The following is a 26990-nucleotide window of genomic DNA, read 5'->3' as shown; positions in this document are numbered from 1 at the left end:
TCAGGGAGACTGTGTAGTAGTTAATTTTTGTAGCAGGGAACTGGTAGGAAATTTGTTAGACTTTTTTTGTAATTCCTCAGTAGAATCCACTGCACATTCGGGTGAATACATCACTGCTGTTGCACTTGGATATTTCTATAAACCAAAAAAAGAGCATTGTTACAATGAATTAAATAAGTTGGGAAGGTATGATTTAATGGGGATTACCCCTACATTTAACAGATATACCCCACTAAGAAATTGTAGCGATGTAGATTGACAGGTGATGGAAATTATTGGGCTATCAGCAAGTAGTCAGAAAATCCCTTTTAAGTATAACAGAATACAGCATGATGGGTATTTATACTATAAAAAGGATAGTAGGTCTATAGCACAAGCGGATTGTGCTAGCCAACGACCCCTTGAACAGAGGTCTCCAGACTGTGAAAAGGATGTAAGGAGTACCGTGCAAGTGGATAGTGTCTGTCACCACCCCCAAGGAAATTTGTGTATAATGTCGTAGAATGTGGCAGGGGTAAAAAATAAATTAAATGACGAGGAATGGTTAAAAAAGCTTGAGAACTGTGCTCTAATTTTGCTCCAATAAACCTGGCATACTGAATAATTTTTTATAAATGGCTATCAGACTATAAGTACACATGCCACAACATCTAGAATGAGCTGTGCAAAAGGTGGCTCAGGAGCCGCAATTCCAGTATCCTCTCCCCTCACTTTAAAAAAATTATATATCGCGTCACAATTTTATCAATTATTTTATTGCAAAGTTGAGGGGAAACAGTCCATTATTGTAATTCATTTCTATAATCACATTTTTGATAATACAAGATCCAAGGTAATTAATTCTCTAGAAGAGGATTTGGATGGTTTCCTAAAAGGGATGGGGGGGGTGATCATATGTTTATCTGGGCTAGAGATTTTAATATTGAAAAATGTGAAGCTATAGCAGGAGAACAATGTGGCTATCTTGATTATTATGGGGACCGAATCTTCCATTTTTATCATGACACTTATGGTGAAGCCATTAATTTTGCTATTCATAAATATAGTTTAGTAATTATGGAATTAGATGATTTTGATGGACAGTCACCCATTGGACAATTGTAGGTGCTAGATCGTCTTCAACTATTGACCATTTTATTGTCTCAGAACAATGTTGGGATCTAGTGGAATCCTTTACAGTTTGAGCAAGCCTATTTAGTGATCATCACCCCTTAACATTGACTTTGAAGCTTAATATGTCTCGGACAAAAAGAGGGAAGGCAGCCGATATTAACATCGAGACCCAAGGTAACAACGGAGTCTCAATAAAATGGTCAGGTGTTAACTCTTCTTTGTTTATTATTATTAATTATTATTAAATAAAATTTATAAGGCGCACAACTACCCAGAGGTTTCCCGGCGCCCAGGACAAATCGCAACAGAGAGGACAGCATTTACTGGTTAAATCGCCAGGTCTTATGGCCTTTGCGGAAGATTTTGTGTCTGACTTCATGACGGAGTGATGAAGGTAGTGAATTCCACAACACTGGGGCAAGATAGAAGAAGGAATGTCCGCCCATGCGTGATAGTTTAAATCTGGGGACTAAAAATTTGGCTTGGAATGAGGAACGGAGTAGACGTGTTGGGAGATATGTCTGGGCTAGGGAGCATAGATAATGGGGTGCTGTGCCTAGTTTAATCTTATGCATATAGTATAAGGCCTTAAATTTAGTCCGGTTCTCAATCCTGAGCCAGTGGAGGTCATGGAGAGTGCCTGTGATGGAGGATGTTTTGGGTACATGACAGAGTAACCTGGCCGCAGAATTCTGTTCCACTTGCAGCTTGCGTACTAACTCCCTAATTGCTCCTAAATATAGGATGTTGCCATAGTCCAGCCTCGACATGATTAAGGCTTGAATAACAGTTCTTTGAGTGGATTCAGGCAGCATCCAAAGTATCTTACGGAGCAATTTAAGAATAGTGAAGCAGATAGATGTGGTCTTAGCTACTTGCTGTTTCATGGACAGCTGATCATCAATCACTATGCCCAAATTACATACAGTTTGCATCTGTTTAGGAAGTTCACCCATTTCTGGCGGCCAGTGGTGAGGGCCCCAGAGATCTTTATCTTTCCCCATGATCAATCGATAATCTTATTGGGAAAAAACAGCATCATATAGATACCTGCCTAGATAGTTCTTCCATTAACTCGGATATTATTGGTGCTTTTTCTATACTGCAATAGTGGATGATTTAAAAATAAAACAAAAGAATAAAATGTGTAACCAAGAACCTAGATGGTTTAACCAGGAACGTTCAAGGTTAAATAAGGAATTAAAAATCACCTTAAATACAAAACCCAGGAACAATTCTGAAATAAGTAACCTAAGGCAAAAGTATAAAACTGCCCTGAACCTTAGGAAAACTGAGATCCGAGAAGAGGCCTGGGACAAATTAATACAAGCTGCAACAACTCGTGACACAAGCCTATTTTGGAAAACCATTAAATGTCATTTTTTTAGATATATTTCAGCGGTAACGATAGATGTTTTAGTTCCATTAGAGGAATGGATAACACATTTTGAAAGTATTTTTAACCCAGGAGGTGCCATAGTTATGTAAAAGGAAAAAAGCCACTTTAATATAGTTGAGCCTGTTGGGTTACCCCGACTAACCCTAGAAGAAATTAAAGGGGCACTAAATAAAAGTGCTAGTGGTAAAGCCGCCGGACCCGATGGGGTCCCAACTGATGTCTTTAAGCATGATATCGAATTTTGGTCACCTATTCAATTGAACTTTTTTAACACAACTTTGATGGAATGCTACCTACATCTTGGGTTGAAAGTATATTAGTTCCCATATTCAAAAAAGAGGATAGAGGGAAGGCTAAGTGCTATTGTCCCATATCTCTCCTTGACTCTACCTCCAAATTGATAGGGAGAGTCCTGCTGGGAAGATTAGAAAACTGGGCCTCTGAGAATAACATACTATCAGAGGCCCAGTATGGTTTTAGGAGAGGTATTGGGACGATAGAACAATGTGGAAACTTGGATCTTTTGGTGGGAAAATATACCCTAGCAAAGGGAGGGTCCTTACACCTTTGCTTTGTCGATCTCACCAGTGCTTTTGACCTGGTAAACCACAATAAACTGTGGCAAACACTGGTTGAGCTAGGTGCCCCCAAAGATATTGTTATTTACTTGTCCCAGATCTATACCTTTTTACTATCCAGAGTTCGGTTTGGTATTAAGGGTTAATGTACGCCGGACTCGGCAGATAAGACAGGGGTGCGTCTTAGCTACCCTTTTATTTTCATTATATATAAATAATGTTGACTCGTTTTTGCAGAACCTAAAGGCTGATGCCGCAAAGGTAGGTGCCTGTCCCACCCCAGTACTCCTTTATGTGTGCGATGCCGTCCTTATTTCAAGGACGGCAAATGGTCTGCAATGCCTGATAGAAAAATTTGCTCAGTTCATGACTGAAAAGGATTTAAAGCTGAACTTAACAAAAACCTTTGTCATGACTTGTGGTAAAAACAGAGCAAGGATTAAAAAGCATTATGTGGGCGGCACCGTAATTGATCGAGTCTCAAGTTTTATGTATTTGGGTTTACTGTTTAACGAAAATGGTACTTGGGGTTTGAAATTTACACGAACGATAGAGGGTATATTTAGATTTTCTACAAAAATAGGAAATAAACCCATAAGGGAAATGCTCACCCTATATAGAAGCAAATCTATCTCAACTGCATGCTATGGCGCAGCTCTATGGGGAAGAGCTAATATTGCAACCCACCAATTAGAAGAGAACAAGTTTTTAAAACGCTTGCTAGCAGTTCCAAGTTCCACATCTAATTGTTTAGTCCACAGAGAATTGTCTGTCCCCTATATTAGCGATATTATAAGAACAGCTGGTCTTACTCTATGGCATGGGATATGGACGAGAGAAGAAGCAAGGTTTACTATGAGTATAATACTGGATTGTTTGGCTCTGGACAATAGCAGAAAAGTACTGTGGTTTGAATATATTCAAACTTTACTAAAAAGATGTAAATTAAATTTAGAGCGTAAAGGACCTATGTCTATACAAGGGTATAGTAAAAAAGTTGAAAATAAGGCTTATTGCCGCCATGGATTTGGTATGGGATGGTGAATCGAGCACGAAACAAAGTATTATTTCTTACTATGAGCGCCCACTTTTTATGGGCATACAACCCTATCTCATCAAAGTAAGAAATACCCAACATAGGTTCTTTTTAACAAGATTAAGGCTTGGCACCCTACACTATCTAGTTGCATTACCTAAGTCCTGGAAAAAGTATCATATTTTACCAAATTGCCCATGTGATGGAAAATCACCTCAATCAACGCTGAATTTTTTATATTCTGTAATTTTTATAGGGACACTCGTAAACTTGTTTTGAAACCTCTTTTTTCAGCAAATAAATGTTATCATTATAAACAAGCTTTTAACTTTATTTGTAGATTGGAGAATGATGAAATCATGAATGCTGCTTGCAATTTTATACAAATGTCTATTAAGAGAAGAAAGACCTACTCCTATTTAGAGGCATTAACTTATGAATTATTATGATGATTGAAGTTGGAGACATAATGCCCTTTAGCCCAAATGTATGATATATGGAATTGAATGCACTATCCGCACTTTCGAGAAGTTTTTTAAGACTAACGTTTTTAATAGATTTTAATGAACTTTTATTATATTGAATTCCTTGGATTATGAATTAAAAAATGGACTGTATTTTTGTAAATAATTGTGAGGATGTATAAGTAACATGTTTTTTATCATTGTCATTAGAATGCTTTTATGGTCATGTATAATGTACCGAATAAAGCTTTTTGAATCTGAATCAGAGTAATTCTAAATAATGTATGCCATGACTACCAGGCCAATGGATGTGTGGATTGATAGATAAGAGGGTTAAAAGAAGAAATACATTTTAATAAAGAGGCTTTAACAGCAGTAGATATGCAAAAGATTGATACAAAAATGTGCATATTTTCATATAAGTACACTGATTTATCTTCAGTGGGTGCTCACAGCACTGAAACCTTGCAGACATTCAAGCATGAGCGCATATTTATCGGTTAAAATAAATGTGGAAATATGCTAATTTCAACTTAATTTTTCCACAAAACCCAAAATAAATATGGATAAATACAGATAAATTTAGCAAAAAATAAATATGAATAAATACAGATGGAAATGGCAAAAAAAGAAATACCATAAAACCGGGAGCCCTACTTATACCTAAGGAAGGGGTTGGACTTACTCTAGGGACCCACCTATGGGAGGATTTGGAAAGAGGGGTGGCTACACCCATTTCCTTTGTCCAGTTTCGTGCCAGAGCAGGGGCTAGAAGCCCCTGAACCGGTTTGAGCTGGACTATGCACAGGGACACCAAATGTGCCCCCAGTGCAGGACTTCAAAGCACTCTGAGAGTGCTCCCACTCAGCCCCAATACACATCAGCCTGTCTGGGAGGTGGTTACACCTCCCTGTGACAGGAAACCTATTGTCCAGGCCTCCCCTGCCGGAGTTTCGGTCAGCAGCAGGAGGCCAAACTTGTGTCTGTGGCTGCAGCATCCATTTTGTGATGCCAGGGCTCAGTTAAGTTGGTACCAGATATAACGGTGCTGTCATGTCTCCCCTCTAGAAGGGTAGGATCTTATTCTTATATCAGGAATTGATGTGGGGGTATGATTCCAAGGTGTTTGACACCAAACACGACATGTTTCCGTGCAGCCAGTCCCAAGTTAGCATTAACCGTTTTAGTTATAATGCACTTAAGAGTATATGGTCAGGCTGCACCACTGACAACCCCGGAGAAGAGATTCCGAAGGCTGCAGAGGGGCTCAGCTCAAACCTGGGCACCCTCTCACATATAACCAAGCACCCCTGCCTTCAGGATTGATAAGGCCTGCCACAGGGATGACTAATAGGTTTCTATGTGCAGTGATAGGTAAGGTATAGTGAACCTATACCTCGGTAAGGGGTGCATGCACCACCTTACCCAGGCTACAGTAGCAGTCCTGTGGTGTCATTTTGAAGGGCTTTCCAGGGGTGGCACAATACATGCTTCAGCCCCTGGTAAGCCTCTGTGGTACCTATGCCCTGGGTACATAGTATACTATATACTAGGGACTCACAAGGGTACCCCAGAATCCAATCTGGAGTGTATCTAAAGTACATGGAATCAATTTAGAGAGGAAGCAGCTAGGCTGGGGTCCTGATGAGCAGGGCCCCAGCCAGACTAAGGTCGAAAAACAGTGAAACACCAGCAGAAAGTGGGGGTAACCATGTGAAGCAGATCCTGCTCTCCTACACAACCCCCCCCCCCCCCCAACGCAGGGACATTAAACTAACTTTGACCAGTTGAGTCTTCATGTTCTAAGTGGAAATATCTGGAGAGTCCATCTGCATTGGCATGGTTACTCCCAGGTCTATGTTCCACTGTATCGTCCATCCCCTGTAGGGAAATGGACCACCTGAGAAGTTTGGGGTTTCCCCCTTTATCTCTTTTAGCCATAAGAGGGGCTTATGGTCTGTCTGAACAATTAAGTGAGTACCAAACAAGTATGGCCTCAACTTCTTCAGAGCCCAAACCACAGCAAAGGCCTCCCTCTCAATGGATGACCAACGTTTCTCTCTGGGGGTCAACCTTCTGCTTATCAAAGCTACTGGTTGATCCTGACCTTCATCATTCAACTGTGACAGTACAGCCCCTACCCCCAACTCAGATGCATCTGTTTGGACAATGACCTTTTTGGAGTAATCAGGACTTTGCAGAATGGGAGCAGTGGACATGGCCTACTTCGGGTCATCAAATGCCTTTTGACAGCTAGCTGTCCACTGAACCTTTTTGGGCATTTTCTTAGAGGTTAAGTCATTCAGGGGTGTTACGATTGATCCGTATCCCTTGACAAATCTTCTGTAATACCCAGTCAGGCCTAAGAAGGCTCTTATCTGAGTCTGGGTAGTGGGAGCAACCCAGTCCATTATGGTCTGGATTTTGCTCTGCAATGGTTGAACCTGGCCTCTCCCTACAAGGTGGCCCAGGTACACAACTTGACTCTGCCCTATCTGGCACTTAGTAGCCTTGATAGTGAGGTCTTCTTTTTGCAGGGCCTCCAAAACATTCCTCAGGTGGACCAGGTGATCCTCCCAGGGGGAGCTAAAGACAGCAATATCATCTAGATATGCTGCACTATAGTCTTCCAGGCCTGTAAGGACTTGATTCAACAACCTGTGGACAGTGACAGGTGCATTCTTCAAACCAAAGGGCATTACCACAAATTGATAGTGCCCACTAGGGGTAGAAAATGCTGTCTTTGGCTTTGCATCATCAGCTAGTCTGATCTGCCAGTAGCCAGCTGTCAAGTCAAATGTGCTTAGAAACCTGGCTGAGGCCAAAGTATCTATTAGCTCAGTTGCCCTTGGGATGGGATGGGCATCAGTCCTAGTGACTGCATTGAGACCCCTGTAGTCCACACAAAACCTCATCTCTCTCTTGCCATCTTTAGTGTGAGGTTTAGGTACCAGGACTACTGGACTAGCCCAAGGGCTATTGGAGGGTTCAATGACTCCCAAATCCAACATCTGTTGGACTTCTGTCCTTATACAGTCCCTGACATGATCAGGTTGCCTGTAAATCTAATTCTTCACAGGCAGACTGTCCCTAGTGTCCACTTCATGGGTGCACCAGGTGGTCTGACTTGGAGTCAGAGAAAACATATGTCTAAACTGGCTGAGAAGTTTTCTGCAGTCAGTTTGTTGCTGGACAGTGAGGCTGCCTGCCAAGGCTACACCATCTACTGATCCATCATCAGGGTTCTGAGAGAGCAGGTCAGGGAGTGGGTCACTCTCTTCCTCCTGTCCCTCATCTGTAGCCATGAGCAAGCCCATGTCTGCCCTCTCAACATATGGTTTAAGTCTGTTGACATGAAGTACCCTATGGGGACTCCTAGGGGTTCCAAGGTCTACCAAGTAGGTGACCTCCCCTTTCTCCTCAACAATTGTATGAGGGCCACACCATTTGTCCTGGAGGGCTGCTGGGGCCACAGGCTCCAACACCCACACTTTCTGTCCTGGCCGATAAAACAGTCAGTACAGCCTTTTGGTCATGCCAGGCCTTTTGCAATTCCTGTTTAGGGGGTTTGAGAGGTAACTCCCATCCCTCCTTCACCAGACACAAAGGACCCCTAACAGAATGGCCAAACAAAAGTTCAAAAGGGCTGTAACCAACCCCCTTTTGTGGCACCTCCCTGTAGGCAAACAAAAGGCAGGGCAAAAGGATGTCCCATCTCCGCCTAAGCTTCTCTGGGAGACCTTTGATCATGCCCTTTCAAGGTTTTGTTGAATCTTTCAACTAAACCATTCCATTGTGGGTGATAGGGTGTGGTGAACTTGTAATTCACTCCACTCTCCTTCCACATTGCAGTCAAGTAACTAGATATGAAGTTTGCATCTCTGTCAGATACTAACTCCTTAGGAAAGCCCACTCTTGAGAATACACCCAACAGGTGCTGTAGTGGTCATAAGTGGGATGGCCTCTGGGTACCTAGTGGCATGGTCCACCAATACCAGGATAAATCTGTGCCCAGATGCAGTTTGAGGATCCATGGGGCCAACAATGTCAATCCCAACCCTCTCAAGGGAACCCCCACCACAGGTAGTGGTATCAGGGGGGCCTTTGTTGTTCCACCTGCCTTGCCATTGGTTTGGCAGGCCACACAGGAGCGACAAAACTCCTTAGTGTCTTCAGACATGTGGGGCCAGTGAAAGTGAGGGACAATTCTGTCCCAAGTCTTGTTCTGGCCCAGGTGTCTTGCTAGGGAAATATCATGGGCTAGTGTCAATAGGAAGCCCCTCAACTTCAGAGGTATAAGAATAAAGGAGTCCATTATCCCAATAAACGTTATGGGTGCCACTAGCATTCCCAGCAGCCTCATCAGCAGCTTGCTTTCTGAGGGGTTCATGAGAGGGGCAGGTTTTCTGTTCCTGGCTCGGATCTTCCCTGGAAGGGCCCCCTGTCCCTAAGAACTCAACCTGGTCAGGTTCAAGCTCCTCTGGGACAGTTCCTTCTTCAGGCTCAAGATCATCTCCCTCAGGAGACTGATCTGCATTCTGAGTCAGGGAGGAAGGCACTGCCTTAACCCTTCTGCTCCTCCTCTAGGGAAGCACCTGGTCCATTCTTCCAGAATCCAGGGCCTGTCCAGTGTTAGACATTTTGGCCTGTGACCTAGTCACAGCAAAGACATGGGAGCAGGGATCCCTAGCATTTCTGCATGTGTCCTGAGCTCCACTTCAACCCAAGCTGAAGTTTCCAGTTCATTGCCAAGCAAGCATTCAACTGGTAGGTCTGCACTTACCACAACCTTCTTAAGGCCAGTTACCCCTCCCCAGGAGAAGTTAACAACTGCCAGAGAATGGTCTGTCCTAACATTGCTAGCATTGGTCACTTGGTACATTTCACCAAGTATAATCTGCCCAGGATCCACAAGATCTTTTGTCACCATTGTGACACTTGCTCCTGTGTCCCTGGATGCCAAAGCCTCTTTTCCATTGATCAAAGGCTACTGTCTGTATTTGCCCAAGTTACTGGGACTCACAAAGGGGGACATATCCATGCCTCCATCACAGATCAGGACAGCCTGAGTTGGAACTCTGACTAGGCAAGAATCCATCTCAGAACCCAGGGTTAACCCTACTACACCCTTATTCTGAACATTACCACCACCAATTGTAGCTGTACTGAGGGGAACAGTTGCCTTAGGGGTAATGGTGGCTGGAGTTGAGTCTTTGGACTTGGTGCAATCACTTGTCCAGTGAGTCTTCTGTTTACAGATTTTGCACCATGGTTTCTTTTGGTCTTTACCTTTATTAGATTGGGATTCACCCCCTGAAGAAGCGTTTTGGGGACCTTGTGAAGACTTCTGGTCTTTACCCTTCTTCCCACCGTTGCCAGAGTTGTTAGGATCTTGCTTCTTCTGGTCACCACCTTGGTTCTCTACCTTCTGCCTCACCCTGGTTCTGACCCACTTGTCTGCCTGTCAGATCTGAGTTCACCAGGTACTGGTGCAACAGCTGATTTTGACAGTTATTAAGGATCTGCTCCCTCATAATCAAATTGTACAATCCTTGAAAGTCATGCACTTTGCTGCCAAGTAACCAACCCTCCAGAGCCTTAGTAGCACAATCTACAAAGTCCACCCAGTCTTGATTCTGTGCCTTTTGGGTATCTCTGAACTTTAACCTGTATTGCTCAGTGGTTAGGCCAAACCCTTCAATCAATGCACTTTTCAGACTGGTATAATCATCAGCCTCCTCCTCTCAAACAGTGAGGTGCTTATCTCTACCTTTGTCTGCAAAGGAGAGCCATAAGATTGCTACCCATTGCTCCTGGGGGACCTTTTGAACTTTACAGGCCCTTTCCAGTGCAGTTATCAACTTGTGGATGTCATCCCCACTCTCGTAGGGAGGGACAATCGTATTCAGGTTTCTATGGTCATGAGACCTCTCCCTATCTCTAGGGAAGTTGCTGCCACCATGGGACTCTACTCCCATATTTATTCTAGCTCTGTAGAGCTCTAGGGCCTCCTTGTCTAGGGCTACCTGCTGCTTTCTGATTTTGAGCTGTTCTTCCTCATACTTCAGCAGTCTCTCCCTCCTCTCCTGGGAGGTTTCCCTCCTATGAGAAGAAATAGAGGTCCCTATAGATGAACCAGAATGGTTAGACTCCACTGATGGAGATCTAGACCTTCTAGGCCCACCACCAACTCTTCCTGAAGGGACAAAGAGGGGGCCATTGTGGCCCTTTTCCAGGTCAAGATCATTGTCATCTTCCTGGTCAGCATTAGAGGTCAGGTCATGGGGAATTTCTTTGATAACTTTATTTCGGTCGAAGACCATAAAAGTGCAGATAAAATACATACATACATGGCACATTCATAAAATGATAAAAATAATTAAATTTCTTTAAAAAGAGAATTAAACAATGAGTTATCAAAGCTATTGCGAAAGTTTAAGATGGTTTGAGACTTAACCTGAGGAGCCACATGCCATGGAGAAAACGAGAGACAGCAAAAGCAATGGGCGGAGAAGTGTCATGCATGAGAACTCTACACGCCTGTACATAGTGTCTAAAACCCAGGTTTCTACAAATTGGGACGAGCCAATATTTACGTATGTTACTGTATACTGGACAAAAAAATAAGACATGGTTAACATCTTCTCTAACATCTTTACAAAATGGGCAGTTTTCGTTTTCACTTTTTGCCCATTTCGAGGTGAATGATCTAATGGGTAGAGATCCATGCCTTAATTGCAGGTTCTTTTCATTTGCTAAATGCAAGAGACATGCAAACGCCAACGGAACAGACAAGTTCTGAGCCATGACTGCTGGCAACCTGTGTAAGACGCCCTTTGTGATGTTGCTGAACACCTTCTCGTCCGGCACAGCTAGGTCTGCCACTATGTCAGCACAATCCTCAATCTCTAATGGCTTCTCCTGTGCACTTGTCAACAGATTCCACATGACATGTTTTAAACGCTTCATGTCCATTTTCTTAGCTGTCTTTGCTTAATGCAGCTCGATCTTGTTCACCTTTTGCGGCTCAGCCACAAGGTTGTCCTCGCCATATGTGGTGATTACTGATCTGTCAGAATGTGCACCCTGCGCAGGGTCCAGATCACCCATAGGGTTGGCAGTGAACTCAAACATCCCGTCTGGGCACATGAAATCGCCTGGGGCATCGTCGTCATCACTGTCTGCAGCCTGTAATCCAGGACAGAAGTTGGAAGTGTCATTGGGATTATTGTAATCATAGTCCCCAATTCAATCATCCTGCTCTGCAATCTCACTTGGTGCCATCATTTTTTTCAACCTGTTGACAGGCTTAAGGCTGAGGCGGATAATGTTGTCTGGATCATAGTGGAAGTCGGCAGGAAGAGTAGTGGATTTCTTGCTCCAGCTTTCTAGGGTCAACTTTAATAATGTTGTAGCTGCCCGTGTCTCACGAAACAAAGCCTCAAAGTCCACATCATCCTCAAAGTTCAACTCAAAGGCCACTTTCGCCTTCTTTGAGCGGCTGCTTTTTTCGTTATTGTCAACTTTCAGCCAGGGTCGGAACCTTCAGTGCTCCGGGCCAGCCCACATGGACATTGTGCGAGGACTGAAGTAGGAATATTCTCCAGGTTTCACAGAAAGTTGTAGGCACATGGTGCTGATGTCTCCATCCCCAATGGGTATGACCTGCTTACTGATTGTCTCGCGTTCCTTCCTGCAAGATTCACGCTGATCCTTGAAGCCCCCAAGGTCCCCTGAATCCTTGCCATCACACACATCTGCATCAAAGTCATCTTCTACTGGTCCATCCAAACAGTCCTCTTCTTCTGGTTCTGCATGAATGTCGAACACCTGATCACTTTGTTTGAACTTGTCCAACAAGGAAGCAACAGTATCATTGTGCGCTTCACTGTCCCACTTAGTGAAGCGAAAATCAGCCAAGGATGGGCAGATAGGGCGTACCTCAACACACTGCATCAAAAATGATTTCAAGTTGGCTCCTTCCACTGTGCCAGAGCTGGGTACTTCCACAGGCTCAGATGTAGCATTAGGCCTAACATCAGAGTCAAAGAGCAGCTCGCTGTGATAATCATAGCAGTGCAAGCTGGAGAGGAATACACCCACTGTGCTGCATTCATCGAAAGATGCTGCGGTCCTCTGGAACATTGGGTCAATCTCACACTTGCGTTCTGCCGCAGAGGTGTTGAGACTGCTCGGGTTCTGCTCAATTGTCTTGTACGAACGCTTTCTCTTTCTTGTTTCTTTGGGTCCATTTTCAGCACCGACTGAGGATGCTTCTGGATTTAATAAATCAGACTCCCCTGGAACCTGAGATTCCGTTCCCAAACCGCCGAGCACCCTGTACACATCAATATGTACGGCATCCACTCGCACTGCATAGATCTTCGCACTGGCGTCCAACGTGCCTGCCGCAATCTTAAAATTAGTGAGTTCAGAGTCTTTCTGTTTCAGGATATCAGCCATATAGTCGATCAAGTGGAGGCCGAAAGCATTCTTTGTGGTGATTTTATTCTCCGTTGACAGCTTAATGCAGGTCGAGTAATGATCTGTGATTTGTGTATTGTTCAAATTTGGGATGAGAGTTGGGGTTTCAGCTTTCCTGCTGGGAGAAACTGCAGTAGCTGGAGACTCTGTGTTACTAAGAGCAAGATCGATGACGCACGAGCGTCTTCGTCGCTTCCTCTCCTCCTCGTCATCATTGCCAGGAAAGTTGTGCAAGTCAGGGGTGCCAGATAAATTTATTGGCTGCCGGTGGGTGCCAGGAGATACAAAGACGCTGTCAGGAGTAGCCTCCTGTGACCTTGCAGCTGACTGAGGAGTAGCCACCATGGTACCTGTATGAGACTCCGAGTTTGCACCTCACCCCTAGGCCCTTCCTCATGTGCTGTCCCACCCATTCTGCCTACCCCTTCAGACCCTATAGGTCTTCTGAGATCATCCAGCCTGAGTACCTCTATGAGATGCTGGGTCGTTGGGCTTTTGCCTGTCTTCAGTTTCCTAGTAGTGCATAATGCTCTCAATTCCATGAATGGGAGGTTATCATACTTGGAGGGAAGAAGCCCATTGGCTTCTGGCAGGGGCCCACTGGTTCCTGGCCTTGAAGACATCACTAGTGAGGTGTGGTGTATTGCACTACCTACTCTAGTGAGGCCTACTAAACACTCTTGAGATGTAGAAAGGGTGTGCTAAGCCCTTAACACACAACTCTAAGTTCAGTAGAACTTACTGTATTCTAAAGCTTGTATTATATTTACCTAGGGTACCTTTAGTGGTTCACTCAATTGAGATTATCTGGTAAAACAATAGCAAGCTGGAATCCCACACACTACACACCAATGTGAGAAGTCGGCCTGGTATATGCTGTCCACTATTTATAGTGGGCACCCTGTACCAGTCCAAACAACCCCTTATTGATGATAGGTTAAAGACAACCTTTATTGAAAGCTATCCTAGTGGTAACTATGGAGAGCAGCCTTCAGGCTAAGTCTTGAAGGAATGTAAAGCAGCTTGTTTTACCAGTCTATAATCTCTTGAATGGCTAAATGAAAGACAATCACACCAGGTATATATATATATATATATATATATATATATATATATATATATATATATATATATTCACTGAAAAAACCATAGGTTTCAGGGGTGTTATAGTTAGCTGGACTTTTCACTTGTACAAAACCATTGAAATTCCCCCGTTATAGTTAGTTCAGCTAACTATAACTCGCGCGCCCGCAATGCACTGCTGATGACGTCACATATTACATCACTCATGACATGGTCAGTGACATCACTCATGACATCACTGATGACATCTCAAATGACATCACTGATGACATCACTGATTACATCATCCAAAGAATATGTGTTTTTCTGAAAATTAAATATGTTTTATATATGTATATCTCAAGGTCGATGGAAGAATAAATGGGTATATAAGTGTCTAAATGGATGATTTGTTTTTGAAAAATTGATTGTGTAACTGACTGATTAAGTGTATCATAGTGAATACATGGCTTAGTGAGTAATGTTTAAATATGTAAATATCTGTATCAGTCTCTCACTTTGTGTGTAAGTGGCTGCATGGGTTGGTGAGTAGCTACATGGGTGTCTATATAGGTTATTAGTTGGTTTTTTGAGTATCAGTCTGAGTGTCTGCATGGTTCGGTGGGGGGTATTACGTAGTGCATAGGTGCATGAATGAGTGACTCACTGTTTGTATGTGTTGAACACAGCATGTGTGCAGGACTGAATGGGTGGATGAGTGTGTGTATGGGTGTGTTAGTGAGTGAATGACTGTCTCAATAGTGTCTTTATGAGTAACTACATATGTTTTAAACTAGTATATGTGACTATTGGTGTATATATGTGAGTATATGTGAGAGTGAGAGATTGAAAGAGTTCCTGTATGAATAAGTATGTGTTTCTATACGTGATTGTTTGAAAGACTAAGTATGTGTAAGTTTCCGTAGAATTAAGTGTGGTGGTGTGTGTATAACTGTATATGCAAGTAAATGTATGTTTGATTCTTTATTAGCATGAGTGACTATGTGTGTGAGTAACTCTATGGATGAGTGGCATTGTGTAACAGGATGTATAGGTGTATGAGTACATATGATGAGTGAATACATGTATGAGTGACTGTATAGGACTGTTGGTGAAGGAGTGGATGTGTATGTGGATCTTAGAATTACTGAAGAGGTTGTTCTAACTGGTATTGGTATGTCCATTGTTTTGAAAATTTTAGTCTCTATTTTTGAATGTGTGTATCAAAGGTTATATTAGGGTGAGAGGAGGTCTGCCACTCTATCACAAGGATGATGTCATCAGTGTCATTTGAGATCTCATCAGTGATGTCATGAGTGATGTCACTGACCATGTCATGAGTGATGTAATATGTGACGTCATCAGCAGTGCATTGCGGGCGCGCGAGTTATAGTTAGCTGAACTAACTATAACGGGGGAATTTCAATGGTTTTGTACAAGTGAAAAGTCCAGCTAACTATAACACCCCTGAAACCTATGTTTTTTTCAGTGAATTTCTGAGGTTTTTTAAATGCTAATTCCTAACTATAACGTGCCTGAAACCCATGGTTTTTTCTGTGAATTTCAAAGGTTTTTTAAATGCTAATTTCTAACTATGCCTACAGAGATAGGACATGTGAAGAAAGAAGAAAAAATGCACAGAAAGAAACAAAAGAAGTGCAGAAAGAAGCAACAGATGTCCTCAAATACGAAGATAAGTGCAGGAAGAAGGATAACGTGCAGAAAGAACAAAAAGAAGAGCAGAAAGAAGCCTTGTTGCAAAATCATCCTGTACCCTCAACTTTTTCAGACGGATACTGGTGGTAACTGAGTCTGACTAACCAGTCCTAGAGCCAGTGCTATGTTAAAAGACACTTAGAATACAGTGAAAACACCTACATACACTAGGGAACATTATGCGTTGGGGTCCCCCTGTGATTAGCATGACCTCCTCTGTAAGCCCCTAGTATATTATAGGGCATGGGGATTAAAACTACCTCTTAAAACAGGCCACAGGGCGTTTTTGCACACGTTAACTCAGGCCCGTCCCCTCCCTTCACCACTGTGTAAACACGCCCTGTGTCCATTTTTAGTTGGGAGATTAAGTTCATTTGAATCCTGAGGGTCCCTAGGGTCCAACTAGCCCACTAGGTACCTCCAGTAAGTGCCACAGAGCTGCGTTGCAGAGAGGTGTAAAAAGTGGCACGGCCTGGACCACCTCTCTGCAATGCAGCTCAGTGGCGCTTACTGGAAGCACTTGGTGGGCTAGTTAGCCCCCAGGGGCCCTCAGTATTGAAGGGAAATTATATCCCCAATTTAAAACGTGCCATAGTGCGTGTTTGCACACGTCACCTCAGGCCCCGTCCCCTCCCTTCATCACTGTGTAAACGCGCCCTGTGGCTGTTCTAAGTTGAGAGATTAAGTCCCCTTGAATCCTAAGGGTCCCTAGGGTCAAACTAGACCACTAGGTACCTCCAGTAAGCGCCACAGAGCTGCGTTGCAGAGAGGTGTAAAAAGGGGCTTGGCCTCAGAACACCTGTCTGCAGCGCAGCTCCCTGGCGCATACTGGAGATGCCTGTTGGGGGCGCGTTTGCAGAGTGCTGCACGGAGGGGTCATGGCCTCCGGCACGATGCCAGCCTTTTATTTATTTTAATTTTTTAAGAAGGGGGGCTGTGTGGTTCCCCTTCTTATTCTAATGTATTGGCCCTGATGACCCCATCCCCCAGGGCCTGTCTCCTAATTATATTTTTTTGACCCCAATCCCCAGGGCCGGCCACTGTTTTTTATTATTTTAAAAAAATATATATTTATAGACACACCTAGGACATGCTGGACAAACCGTACGTACCTATCACCATGACGATTTGCGTGATATTCATTAAAAGGCGACTATGCATGCAATGAATCCACGTGGAATGTATTTACACCACTAGTGAAGCTCTGACATGTCTGATGCCCTACCGTGCCTAATCCCGGCAGACACCCTTGTCGTTTATTTATACAAACATGGGTAGCTATTGACGGGCACATTTAATACACATGCACACCAAGCCATTCAAAGGGGATTCAACAAAAATTCGACCAAAACTATGCAAGAAACCCCCCTCACGGTTAATAAAACACACATCCACTGCTGGATGTGTAATACTTTTTATTTTACTCTCTGGAAAGGGGACGAACATCACTTGAGAGTCACAGCGCGCTCCTGACAGAGCCCAATGCTGTGTTACACCCACCATTGCCTGCCGAGTGCCACACACCTCTGTGTTGTATTCCACTAGCTAGTGCATATGCTATGACACTCTCTAGCCCATGTGCACTGTAACACCACCCCGTGAATATGTCATACCACACTTGTCTTCGCACGGGTTATATTGCCCCATCTAACGTGCCTTCCTCGATGCCTATGTTATAACGCACAGTGCTATGCCATACATATTACAATCTGGGATCCATATCTTTGTCACAGTGCATATGCAACGTTACACTCCCCAGCACATATTTTATATTACAACTTTAGAGACTAGTTAGGTTACACAACACTGCCCTGTGCATATTACATTCCAAGGCGCATATCGCATAGCACGCGCTAGTGCCTGTGCTATCTCGCGCTCTCCAATGAATCTGTCATTGCGCACAATGTATTGCATATTATATTTCACGCCCGGTTCATCTTATATCACACTTTTTGGTGCATAGTTTATACCATACACTATATCTAGTTTTCATTTTCAATCGTGCTCTCAGGACTATGTTCTATATAACACTGTGTTCACCTACCCTTTTCACGGGCATTACATTTTGCGATAGGGAGTGGAGGGTTAGGGGGTGTTTCTGCCAAGTGAGCCTGGAGTCATAGTCACAAACGTCCTCTTCTTCCTGAATAAAAGTGAGATTATGCTGCATACTTGTTCATATTTTAAGTAGTTCGCACAGACACAATGTTTTAAAAACAATAAAGTTCCTAATACCCGCCTTCTCTGAACAGTTAGCTTGCTGCCCCATCCCCCTCCTCCCTATCCTCTGTTGTGTGATTCCATGGACTAGCCTCCTCCCTCCTGCCATGCATGGTCTGATGTGCTGCCACTGCCCTCAATTTAGTATGATGTACCAGTCCACTCCTCCTGCCCTCCATTGCCCAATTCTATGCCCCATCATTGACCTCCTGCTTAAACTCTGTGCTCAGCTTGCTGCCCCTATTCTCCTTCCCCCTGCCCTCCGATGTCGTTGTGCATGCCCCTGCTCCATCCTTTTTGCCCACCATGTCCCATGGACCTGCCACTCCTATCTACTCTGAGTGTTCTGTTGAGCTGCCACTCCCCTCCCACCTGCCTAGCATTGTCAGATGACTGTAACCTGTCCCTGCCACCTCCACCCTGCCTGTCCACAAGCCATGCCCCTATCCTCTTCCTCCTGTCCTACATGGTCCATTGTACTGCCACACCCTTCTGCCCTCCCTGGTCTGTTGTGCTGCAACTGCTCCTCCTGCCTGCCCCGTGTGGTCTGTTGTGAGGTCCCTTCCCCTGAACTTTCTTGTCTGTGCACAGGTCCTGACCCTCCCTTCTATCCTCCATCGTCCTTTGTGCATGCCCCTGCACCCTCCTTCTTGCCCATCATAGCCATTGTGCTGCCACTAACCCTCCCACTTGCCATGCATGGTCTTCTGTGCTGCCATGGCCCCTCCCACCTTCCCTGTGTGGTCAGTTAGCTGCCCCTGACCCCCTCCCACCTTCCCTCCATGGTCTGTCTGTATGCCATCACAGTCTCACTGTTGCTCTTCATGGTGTGTCTTGCTTCTAGTGGCCATCCTGCCTGACCTTCATGGCTATCTTGCTGCTCCTGCCCTGCCCCCTTGCCCCCAGCCCTCTGTTTACATGTGCAGACCCCTACTCCCTCCCTCCTGGCTTGTCTGTTCCATTGTAATGCCCCTGATCCGTCCCTCCTGCCCTTTATGGTCTGTTATGCTGCAGCTTTCTCTCCTCTCTGTCCATTATGGTCAGCTAGCTACCATTGCCTCTTGCCCCTCTGTTCTCTGTTGTCCATGTGCATGGTCCTGTCCCCTCCCTCTTGCTTTCTATGGATTTTTGTGCTGCACTCCCGTCCTGCATGCCCTGTGTGGTGTATTGTGCTGCTGCAAACCCTGATGCCTGCCCTGCAGGGTCAGTTTGGTGCACCTCTCCATGTCCCTCCTGTCCTCTGTTATCCAAGTCTATGTCCCTATCCCATTTCCTTCCATGATCCAATGTACCATACTTGCGAACATTTTGAACTTGGTAAGAGGGAGATTTTGAAAAAAAACTGGGGTATTGATTTTCCCCTTTGAGTTACATTGAAAAAGAGGATATTGTAGACAGGAGACAGATCAAATAAAGCCCATTTGAGCTTAAAAACATTGGACGTTTCCTGGCTGAATCGGGTCTGTTGGCATGTATGGTTGTACTACCATTGCCTCTTCCTTCTGCCCACAATGGTCTATTACATTGCCAAAGCCTTGAAGGAGGGTAGATTTTGTATCACAGGGGGCCCCTGGCCCGTTCTGTCCACACCTGAAGTATGAGACCCTTGTCCTTGCCCTGCCAGCCGCATTTGTAGGCCGTATTAAATTGACCAGCGGGTCCTGTGTTGCTATATAATTATCCTGAGACATCCTTACCACTCAGCCAGCATAAAACCCCTATGTAGGCCCTTCTGTTCAATATGTAGGCCTCTTTGTTAAATTGACCATAGCTCTGCAATTTTAGTGTATAGCAGTCTGAAGGCAGGTCTGCGAGGCCTTCTGCTCCAAACTAGTAGCCCCCACACTACCCGAGTGCTCCGTGCTCGGTATCAAAGTTCAACATCCCCCTGAAGCTGTCGACATACAGTAGGCTGCATCCTGGACTGGTACTTGCTTCCTGGGCAGGTTTCCCGCTTTTAAGGAAGTGGCAACCACAGAGCGTCAAGTTAGGAGAACTGAGGAGATTTTATACATGAATATATTGAATTCCCGTATAATACCCATTATTTTCTGCTTGCTCTATGGAACTTACGATAAGCGATTGGCCTGAGAGACTGACCTTTTCACCCAGTCCATTGTCAGCATTAAGTGGGTAAATGACGAAATGTCTGGTAAAATCTGCAGACGAAGCTTTTGGGTAGCATACGTAGATAGATGTAGCGTGCAAAGGAGCCCACAAAATGATATAAAAAGGAAGCACCCACAGATATCGACGGACTACCTCGCCGTCTGTATGTAGGTTAACAGGCTGTGCAGGTTTTCCCCAAGAGCTGGGAGGTCTTGTCTTCCTTTGCTTAAAATGTCTTGCTCTGCTTTGCTTGAAGCATCTTATTCTATTTTACCTATATGAAATGTCATGTTATGTTTAACCATTGTTCTCTTTACTTTTGCATTTAAAAGATTTTGTATTGTAATTGCAGGATTGCTTGCTCTAAGAGTAAACGTGAGTGTTCCTAGGTAACATTTTCCTTGGTGTAACTTGTTTCTCATGATGCATTTATAGATGTGTTTTCTCTCTCTCTCTGACAGTACATTAATTGAGATACAGAGAATATCATGACAGCTGTATGATTATCTGGATTCTGTATTTTGTACTTTATGTCTCTATTCTGCGGTTTCTTTGAAGTTGCATATTCTCATTAAACTGCCATTGTATTCTGCCTCCAATTCCATGTCTCATATGTCTGTTTTCTTCATTTTTGGAGAAAGCGTTCCTAGGCACCCCGGCTCAAATTAAGGTGCCCCTTTTGTCCCTGACTCACTCTCCTGCTCAGTTCTGTGGTGGCTCCCGGGGCTCTGGGGACCGCCCCTAGCTTCCTTGACCCGTAATAGATCTTCCCTCCAACAGCCTCTCTTGCAAGTCCTGTATTGTTGGTTTGTTGCCCCTGCCCCCCTTTCCACTGCCCTCCATAGTCTGTTGTGCTTCCATGGCCCTTCCTGCCTGCTCAGTGTGGTTAAATTGTTGCCTTTGCACCCTCCTACCTGCCTTCAATTTTCAGAGTCCGTGCCCCTTGCCTCTGCCTCTCAACAGTAGCCTAATGAACAACTAGATTGCTAACATTCTATATTTATTACAAAAGTGTGGAACGCCTGACATGATCTTGATGTAATCAAAACTGTAATACCTAGAGCATTTCCTTTAGAAATTACATATATGAGAGGGTCTTATTGGCATCAAAATTATGGTTAGTGCTTTAAAAGACTAAAATAAGGACATATTTTCTGAGTTTTCAAATAGCGACAAAGCACTTTTAAATTATTTGTTATCTTTATGTTTTTTTATCCAGTTGAACACTTGATTAAATGTTGCACTTAGGGGAGAGGATGTGGTGTTACTTCCAGAACTGCAGACTTTGCAACTGGGGAACCAGGTTGAAGTTTCTGCTTCAGCTCGACATTCTGTGATTCTGGTCAAATCACTTAGTCTCCCCATGTCTACAACCAAAATGAATTTGTTCTTGTGTGATGTAACCAATGCTCATGTAAAGCACTCCAATACCTGACAAGTCTGCACTATATAACACTGCAAAAACACAAAATAATAAGTGTTTTGCACACTTCTGTCATTGGGCTATATTTGGGCTACATCTGGGTGATTTTGGGCTACATTTGGGCTCTTTTGTCTCCGGTGGCCATCTTGGGAGATTTATTTGTTATGAAGTTTCCTAATTTCCTCATGTACTGCAGTCTCCTCAGTAGGAAATACTTTCAGTTTTTTACTTTGATTCCATCAAGAAGGCATTCAGATGTGTCACACATTTGCCATAAATTCAGAATGTTAGCACTCTTTTTGCTCATTAGATCACTGTAGTAAAGCTACTGCTCACCAGGGAAAACTGCTGCTGGTATTGAAAGTGCATGTTTCAGTCTGCATGTCAGAATGTTTTAATGAAATAGAAGAGGATTTGAGAAGTCACTCAAAATGTGCCCTAATTTTTCTTTCTGCAGCACTAATCATACTTTTTATGGAAAAATGATCCCCCTCATTTTGTTCCTTTTTAAATTAAATGTTTTAAGAGTTACCACTTTAATCCAAGCAAGATGGCTTCAGGTGTGCCATACGTTTATCATAAGTAGGACTGTTAGCGCTCTAGTAGTTCTTTGGAACACTCTGGGAAGCTGCAGTAGAGCACAAAGGAATCAACTGACAGTCTCTGCCCTTGTTGGATGTATATGTTTTACTGAGAATGTCAGACTTCATTCTCACATGACTGAGAAAGATAATGTGAATTTACAGAAAATAAGCTCTCAGTTTATCTTATAGATCACCTTCCAAACCTCTGTGGTAAAAGCATGAGAAAATATTTTTCTCTCAATCATGATATCCCAGCAGAAGGCTTTTTCACATGGTGAAATCACCTTAGAACATACCACAATTCCTAAAATGAGTATGGTACCATCAACAAATGATTTATAATGTAACTAAAGTCTTAAAACCTTCTATTAACTGCAATGCTTTTTAATGAGGTGCTATCATGTATATTGGTCCCAAGATGGCTGCCAACACTTCTTGGATGAAGTGCTGACAGCCAATCAGATCTCAGGATGAGATGTGTGGTTAGGCTCCGCCCACATATATATATGCTTTTAAATGCTATTTTCTCAGGACATACTGAACAGATTTACACCAGACCTACAAAAGGCACTTCCTTGACCTGTAGACTACCTCTCTGCCAAATTTCAAGTAACTCTGTTCGGCCGTTCGGGCTGTAGCTGTGTCTAAAGGTCCTATGGAAAAATGCATGGGAAAAACGCGTTTTGGGACCCCCCTTTTTTCTCAGCCCCCCGAAACTTTCAGGGTAGGAGCGCAGCGTAGCGCCCCACCTATTTCGAACATTTCGCGAGGATTCGTCGACCGGCGCCAAAGTTATTCCAAATAGAATGTTGCGGATTTCCTATGGAAACAGGGTCGTAACTATAACTATCTACTGGCAACCGCCAGTAGATAATATATATATATATATATATATATATAATATGTATTTATTTCTAAACACACCCTCCTAGTCTCTTTATGAGGCTAGAGGTCAAAACACAAAAGTTACACTTCAAATAGTACAGTAAAATAGCACAAATACATGTCAGACCCTAGGGGCGAGCCAAACCATATACTAAAATAGTGGTATAAGAACCACGACTTAACTAGACACAAGGCCTAGAACCTGTAGAAACGCTGGGACCCCAAGAAACCACCCAAGGTAGTGACACAGGGGACCCACGGGGGCCGTGTGCAGTGTGAGAACACAGCCGCAAGCTCCCGTTAGCTTCTATGGAGAAAGGCGCGGTTAGATTTTTAAAGATTAGGGACACTTAGAAATGAGTCAGGACCAAACCCTTTGGGACTTAGGAAGTTCTAGGGTCAACACCCACGGAAGCACCAGAGTACTTGTGTTACCTCACCCAGGGAAGCCAGGTGCATAGGTGTCAAATGGTGTCGGGTCGCATCGTCGTTTTCAATGGGAGCTGGCAAAGAAATGCTGCTGCCGGAAGATAAGTGACCGAAGAGATCCAAGCTTGGATCGAAGTCGAGAAGAACCTGAAAGCAGAGGGGACAGAGTCTGGGTCACTTGCCAGTGACCAAGGGCAAGATAGGCGAATGCCCACCGATGTCGGGTGATTTCAGGTGAAGAAGGTGAAGCTTGACTCTTCAGTCACGAGGACCAGGGGGCGTCGAGGATGACATGGAGCTGGATTCGAGCTGTCTCACGAAGGATGTCGAGTGCTGCAGCGTCGGTGCCCGGATTGGACACAACAAGCCTTGGCAACAGCAACCCATGCAGAAAGGAGAAAGATGCTTCGGTGCAGACCAGCAAGGTCTGGGGGACTCACCAGGCGGTGGGGAGTCAGGGCACGTCTGGAGCAACCAGAGAAGCCCAAGGAAAATCAAAGTTGCCTTCACAGGGACCCACCAGTCGACGGACCAGGGATCGCGAAGGAGCCTTGAGCTGAAATGCAAGAAGCGGGCTCATGGAACACTCGTGGAGTGTAGGCCCACAATCTTTGGTGCAGATGGTGCTCCGGCGGGGGCTACAAGTAACCCAAAGCCCGACTTCGAGAGACGTCGGGAAGTCAATGCACTTGCAAATGTGCACGGTGACCAGGAGTTCTGGTTCCACGTTACTCACGAGGGCTGCGGGTCTCAGCTTTGCGGGGGACTTGGGTCAGCCTCTGAGATGTATGGAAATCCTCTTCCTGGGCTGCAAATACTTCGGAGTCTGGTGGGAGCTTCGGAGATGCAGACCGGCAAAATGATTCGTTGGTGCCTGCCAAGCAGGGGAGTCACTCCTTGACCCCAAGGGAGATTTCTTCAGTCCTCTAGTCTTGAGTAGAGCGTCGAAGTTCCAGGATTCAACTTCAGAGTTTCGTCCAGGGATATCTAACTTCCTGTTGCCAGGGGTTCCTTACTTATACCTAAGGAAGGGGTTGGACTTACTCTAGGGACCCACCTATGGGAGGGTTTGGAAAGATGGGTGGCTACACCCATTTCCTTTGTCCAGTTTCGCGCCAGAGCAGGGTCTGGAAGCCCCTGAACCGGTTTCAGCTGGACTATGAGGGAAACCAAATGTGCCCCCATTGCAGGACTTCAAAGCACTCTGAGAGTGCTCCCACCCAGCCCCAATACACATCAGCCTGTCTGGGAGGTGGTTACACCTCCCTGTGACAGAAAACCTATTGTCCAGGCCTCCCCTGCCGGAGTTTCGGTCAGCAGCAGGAGGCCTGACTCGTGCCTGTGGCTGCAGCATCAATTTTGTGATGCCAGGGCTCAGTTAAGTTGGTACCGGGTATACTGGTGCTGTCATGTCTCTCCCTCTAGAAGGGTGGGATCATATTCTCACATCAGGAATTGATGTGGGGGTATGAGTCCAAGGTGTTTGACACCAAACACAACATGTTTCCGTGCAGCCAGTCCAAAGTTAGCAGTAAATGTTTTAGTTATAATGCACTTAAGGGTATATGGTCAGGCTGCACCACTGACAACCCTGGAGAAGAGATTCCGAAGGCTGCAGAGGGACTCAGCTCATGCCTGGGCACCCTCTCACATATAACCAAGCACCCTGCCTTCAGGATTGATAAGGCCTGCCATAGGGGTGACTGATAGGTTTCTATGTGCAGTGATAGGTGAGGTATAGTGAGCCTATACCTCAGTAAGGGGTGCATGCACCACCTTACCCAGGCTGCAGTAGCGGACCTGTGGTGTCATTTTGGAGGGCTTTCCAGGGGTGTGGCAATACATGCTTCAGCCCCTGGTAGTCCTCTGGGATACCTATGCCCTGGGTACATAGTATACCATATACTAGGGACTCACAAGGGAACCCCAAAATCCAATCTGGAGTGTACCTAAAGTACATGGAATCAATTTAGAGAGGAAGCAGCTAGGCTGGGGTCCAGAATAGCAGGGCCCCAGCCAGACTAAAGTCGAAAAACAGTGAAACACCAGCAAAAAGTGGGGGTAACCCTGTGAAGCAGATCCTACTCTCCTACACAGTACTCAACATCCTTCGTGGGACAGCTCGCGTGTGGACTTTGGTCATCGTCGACGTCTCCTGGTCCCCGTGGCTGCAGAGTCAAGCTTCACCTCATCTCACCTGAAACACCCGACATTGGTGGGCATTCGTCTATCGTGCTCCTGGTCACTGTGAAGTGACCCATACTCTGTCCCCTCTGCTTTCAGGTTCTTCTCCGCTCCGATCCAGGCTTGGATCACACCAGACACTTCTCATCTTCCCGGCAGCAGCACCTCTTCGCATCACGCCATTGAAATCAACGAGCGTTTCCGACACCACTTGACCCATATTCACCCGGCTCTCCTAGGATAGGTAACACGAGTACCTCGGTACTCTCAAGGGTGCTGGCCTTAGAATCTTCTATGTTCCAAAGGGTTTGCTTGAAGTCTTCTCCTAAGTGTCCTTAAACTTTAAAATTCCAATCGCGACTTTCCCATAGAGTTGTACGGAGCCCGTGGCTGCGTTCTCACATTGCACGCGTCCGCCGTGGGTCCCCCGTGTCCCTACCTTGGATGGTTCTTTGGGGTCCCAGCGATTCTACGTGCTCTAGGCACTGTGTCTAGTCAAGTCGTGGTTGTTATACCACTTTCTTAGTATATGGTTCGGTCTCCCCGTGTTGCCCGCTGTGTATTGTGCTATTTACTGTCGTTTTAGTGCTTTAATATTGTGTAACTTGTTCTCTAATCTCATAAAGAGGTTAGTAGAGAGTGTTTAGTAATAAATACATCTATTTTATATATACCTTGTGTGGTTCTCCTTTAATTTGGTCATTCAGGAGGTTATAATCTGGTAAACCAAGCTGTTTTACATTCCTTCGAGACTTAGCCTGAAGGCTGCTCTCCATAGCTACCACTAGAATAACTTTCAATAAAGGTTGTCTTTAACCTAATCATCAATAAGGGTCGTTTGGACTGGTGCAAGGTGCCCACTATAACTATTGGACAGCATATACCAGGCCAACTTCTCACAGGGTTAGCTCCACAGATCTGTCACGTGGCCGGCTGCAGGTTTGGCAGGAAGGGAGTAGCTGCAACCTTAGTCTTCAGGGCCTGGCCACCCGCCCGATCCTTCACCAAGATGGCGCAGGGGCGGTATTACCAGTGCCGGTGACCTCGACCCGCAATCACAGCAGAGTATGCACACCAGGGTTGCTGCACATCAGTTTTGTGGGTTCTCAGTTGTAAGGGGTCTCTTGCCGTAGGCCAGCTGTTCTGCTGGGGTCATGGAGCATCGGAGGCCCACCAGTCATCCGGGAGCACCACTGATCACCTCGTCGCAGCTTACATAGGGGTCACACGGACACCGTTTGTCCACAGGCAATCCCCAGCAATCATGGCATCTATTAGCATTGGATGACCTTGCAGACGACAGA

The 26990-nt window shown here is 44.9% G+C and overlaps 1 protein-coding gene and 1 pseudogene across 1 annotated transcript in view; both read right to left on the bottom strand.

Moving 5' to 3' along the window:
* Window positions 1-13449, bottom strand: part of LOC146811317 (condensin complex subunit 2 pseudogene) — a 34197-nt pseudogene extending 20748 nt beyond the window's left edge.
* LOC146811315 (uncharacterized) overlaps window positions 1-26990 on the bottom strand; it is a 1339659-nt gene that overhangs the window by 911621 nt on the left and 401048 nt on the right. The gene's annotated exons all lie outside the window — the stretch shown is intronic.

Source organism: Triturus cristatus, chromosome 7 (assembly GCF_964204655.1).
Source record: "Triturus cristatus chromosome 7, aTriCri1.1, whole genome shotgun sequence".
Classification (NCBI taxonomy): Eukaryota; Metazoa; Chordata; class Amphibia; order Caudata; family Salamandridae; genus Triturus; species Triturus cristatus.
The sequence above is the reverse complement of the archived record's forward strand: the minus strand, read 5'-3'. Positions and strand labels throughout refer to the sequence as shown.